General features: G+C 45.7%; 1 pseudogene; it reads right to left on the bottom strand.

Moving 5' to 3' along the window:
• Positions 1-1,987: 1,987 nt before the first annotated feature.
• LOC103237128 (uncharacterized) lies at positions 1,988-3,802 on the bottom strand (annotated as a pseudogene).
• Positions 3,803-4,005: the final 203 nt, after the last annotated feature.

Here is a 4,005-nt window from a genome sequence, read left to right as displayed (position 1 = left end):
ACAAGCCAGGTGTGGTGGCACATGCCTGTATTCTCAGCTATTTAGGAGACTGAGGCAGGAAGATTCTTTGAGCCCAGGAGTTTGAGTCTAGCCTAGGCAACATAGTGAGACCCCCAATTATTTCATTTTTTAAAATAAATAAAAGGAAAACAAATATCCATAGCAGCCTAAACCAATAATCAATTTTATTTTTTCTCACGTGATAGGAAGTCTGGAAGTAACAAGTCCAGGGCTGGTGCAGACACTCAAAGAAGCCACAGGGTAGGCCAGGGTCACTGTGGGCTTTCTGCAGTCACTTCCTTATACTGTGGCTTTCATCCACATGGTCATAAGGTGGATCTTCCAATACTAGGTATTGGATGTCCTTATAAGGTGAGAAGTAGGGGATAAAGCAAAGAGCAAAACATACAGGGAAGAATTCAGGTTTAAGAACAACCCCTGTTCAAGAGCTTTCTCAGAAGCCCATGCAGTGACATCCGCTGATTTGTTAGTGGCCAGCTTGTGGGACATGGATGGTCGTAGTTGCAAGAAAACCTGTAAGAGATTTTTAAAAATAGCACACCTTACTAATCTGACAGAACCTGGATTTTCTTCTTATGGGAAGAAGATGAGAGTGGACACCAGGGAAGCCACTAGAAGTATCTGCCACTCTTGGCTGGACAGCAGGCTGCAAACATACCACCACTTCATGGAGACGTCATGCTCTGGTCACAACGTGTGTGAATGAGGTGCCAGTAACAAACCAGTACTGATAAATACCCACATGTAACACAGATCTAAATACATGATTGGTCAAGTAGGTTGTCCAAAAGGCAATTAGGACGTTATCAAGGATGAAGCTACAGTAAAAATACTATATACAAACCTTTTGCGATGAGGCTTTAGGGCTATTTAGAGGAGTGTAACCTTAAAAATGAAGATGAAAAATGTATAAGTGGGGTCTGTTTTCATGATGAGAGATTAAGTGCAATCCCGAATTCACACAAAAATCCTGTTGGGGTTCTCCCCCAGTGAGAATATTCACATGCACAAGTGAGGGGACCATGGCTGGAATCATTTCCACATAGGAATTGTCAGCACTAATTGTGTTTTAAAGGTTTTGTAAAAGAAATTTCTCCTAGCGTAAGTGCTCAGAAGATTCAGAAAACTGAGTAATTGTTGCAGATAATAACTGCGGAATGACTGCATGATTATTTTCAACCTTAGCAACAGTGACGTTTGGGGGCACATAACTCTTTGTTGTGGGGGGCTCCTGTGCACTGGAGGGTACTCAGCAGCATCCCTGATGTCTTCCTACTACAAGTCAGGAGCACCTTCCCCCAGTTCTAACACCAAAAATGTCTCCAGACATTGTCAAATGACACCTGGACAGAAAAATTGTGGCCTGGCTGAGAACCCCTGCTGCAGACAAACGGTCAGTCAAGTTTCTCTGGAAAGGGACAGATGACAGGAAGTATTTCAGACTTCGTTGGCCATATATGTTCTCTATTACACATTCTTCCTCTTTAAAGATGGACCAAATATTGTTAGCTTGCAAGCCATACGATAGACAGCCAGTCATGGTTTGTGGACCTCTTCATGACCTTCCCACATTCCTTACTTCACTGATTTCTCTCTTCAGTGTGATTTCTGTCCTGAGGAATCGATTGAGACCAGGAAGGGTTTCCCCAGTCACTGTACTTACAGAGATTCTCCCTAGTGTGCTTATTACTCATGGGCCCAGAGGCTAGAAGTGGTGCTAAAGTCATTTTGACATTAAATGCCACCCTGGGGTTTCTCGCCTTAAGTCCTTCTGTGATTGTTAAGAGCTGAATGTACCCTGAAGGCTTCTCCATTACACAGATATACATTTTCACCCCCAGCGTGAGTTCTCACAAATCTCCTATGGGATGAGAACACCTCGTCTTCCCACAGTTTTTACAGGAATTGGACTTCTCCCAAGTTACATGGATTCTTTTGCACCCAGTAAGGTGCAGGCTGAAAGAGGCTTCCTCTTACACCCGTGAGATCTGTTTCTGGTCTGAGTAATCCTGTTTCTTTAAAGCAGGCGTGCTCACTGGAGCCTTTTCCACACGTAAGACACAAAGAGATTCTCTCCCCGGTGTGTTTTCACGTGGCTCCAGAAGGAATAATGATCGCTGAAGGCTTTCCCGCAGACAAGGCATTCACAGGGCTTCTCCCTGGTGTGGATCCTCCTGTGCATGTTCAGGTTGGAGCTGATGCTGAAGGCTTTTCCATAGTGATCACATTCCTACGGTTTCTCCCTCCTGTGGCTTTGCATGTGCGTCTTCAGCGTTGACTGGTTCCTGAAGGCTCTGCCACACTGCCTACACTCAGCGTGTTTCTTTACAAGGTGAATGCTCCTGTGCCTCCGCCAGGATAAATAATCACTGAAGACTTTCCTGCAGGTGGCGCATTCGTAACGCCTCTCTTGTGTGTGTATCTTCCTGTGCGCAGTGAGGCTTGAGCTCCCGCTGAAGGCTTTCCCGCAGAGATCGCACCCATAGTTTCTCTCCAGCGTGAGAGTTCATGTGAGTCTTAAGGCTGGACTGGTTTCGGAAGGTTTTTCCCACACTGCCGACATTCCACGGGTTTCTTGACGATGTTAATTCTCATGTGTTTCCTCCGGGACGCGAGATCGCCAAAGGATTTCCCACATTCTTTACATGCATAGGTCTTCTCCACAATGTGGTTCTTCTTGTGCAAATTAAAGTTCGACTTCCAGCGGAAGGCTTTGCCGCACTGCGTGCATGCGCAGGGCTTCTCCGGGTTGTGATTCGTCACGTGCTCTTTGAGGTGGGAGGGGTGCCGGAAAGCTTTCCCACAGTCGTAACACTCATAGGGCCTGTCTCCGGTGTGCGTCCTTTTGTGTGCAGTGAGGTGGCAGCTCCGGCCATACGCCTTCCAGCACTGATTACACTTGTAAGGGCTCTCACCTGTGTGAACGCTCATGTGGATTTTCAGGGCTGAGAGGGTCCAGAATGCATTTCCACACTGACTGTAGTCAAAGGGCTTCTCTTTGAGGTGAGTTCTTGCGTGGTCCTAAGGGCTGAATGGTCGTTGAAGGCTTTCCCGCAGTCGCTGCACTGGTAACGCTTCTCCCCGGTGTGTATTCCCCTAAACCGTTCATGAGAAATCCGCCCCCACAATCCAATCACCTCCCACCAGGCCCCATCTCCAACATTGGGAATTACATTTCCGTATGAGATTTGCATGGGGATACACATCCAAACTGTATCAGAGGGTCTCAAAGAACTGGTGGCCCTGAATACAAATGCAAGAGATTTTGGCATCTAAGTGACTCTGACAGGATGTGGAGCAGGGAGTCTAGAACAGCTGTAGGATCTATGAACTCAGAGACGTTCTGCCCCGTTTCTATGTGATACGTGAAACAAAACCAGGATAATTAGAATGCTGTCACCATGGATAAGTTAGAACAGATAGGTTAATTTTTCAGAGCTGTTAAGGCTGCTTAATTTCTCTTTTAATTTTCTTTACAGCATGGCAAAAGCAGTTCTATTTTTCTATTTCTACAAATCTTACTCTACTCTTATTGGGATCTGTTTTTCTTCTCACCAGGGCCAAGACTGGGATGAGGCAACCCAGGCTGGTAGATAAGTGTGCAGTATTTAAGGGGGCGCTTCCAGTGCCAGTCAGACAAGCACAGGGCTGGCTCAGAGTGAGTGGCAGCTGACACTGCACTCACAGACCTCACCTCCACCCAGCCCTGCTCCTCAGTTTTAGATCTTCCTCCTCCATCAGGTTTGTGGTCCAAAACAAATGTTGCTCCAAACTGTTCCATTATGAGCTCTCTTGTGACCATAATTCTCCCAATATTTGATTTTATCCCCATATTCAACTTAATCATAGTATCCCAGGATATTCAGAATTTGCAGATGTAAATATTACAGAGAGAATAATTCTTTTGTTACTTTTACTGACTGGTATTTCTTTCTGTGCGTACTAGGACTACTTCTACTACTGTTATTCATGTAAATATAGGCC

This window comes from Chlorocebus sabaeus, chromosome 8 (assembly GCF_047675955.1).
Source record: "Chlorocebus sabaeus isolate Y175 chromosome 8, mChlSab1.0.hap1, whole genome shotgun sequence".
NCBI lineage: Eukaryota > Metazoa > Chordata > Mammalia > Primates > Cercopithecidae > Chlorocebus > Chlorocebus sabaeus.
This window is presented reverse-complemented; position numbering and strand designations above follow the sequence as displayed.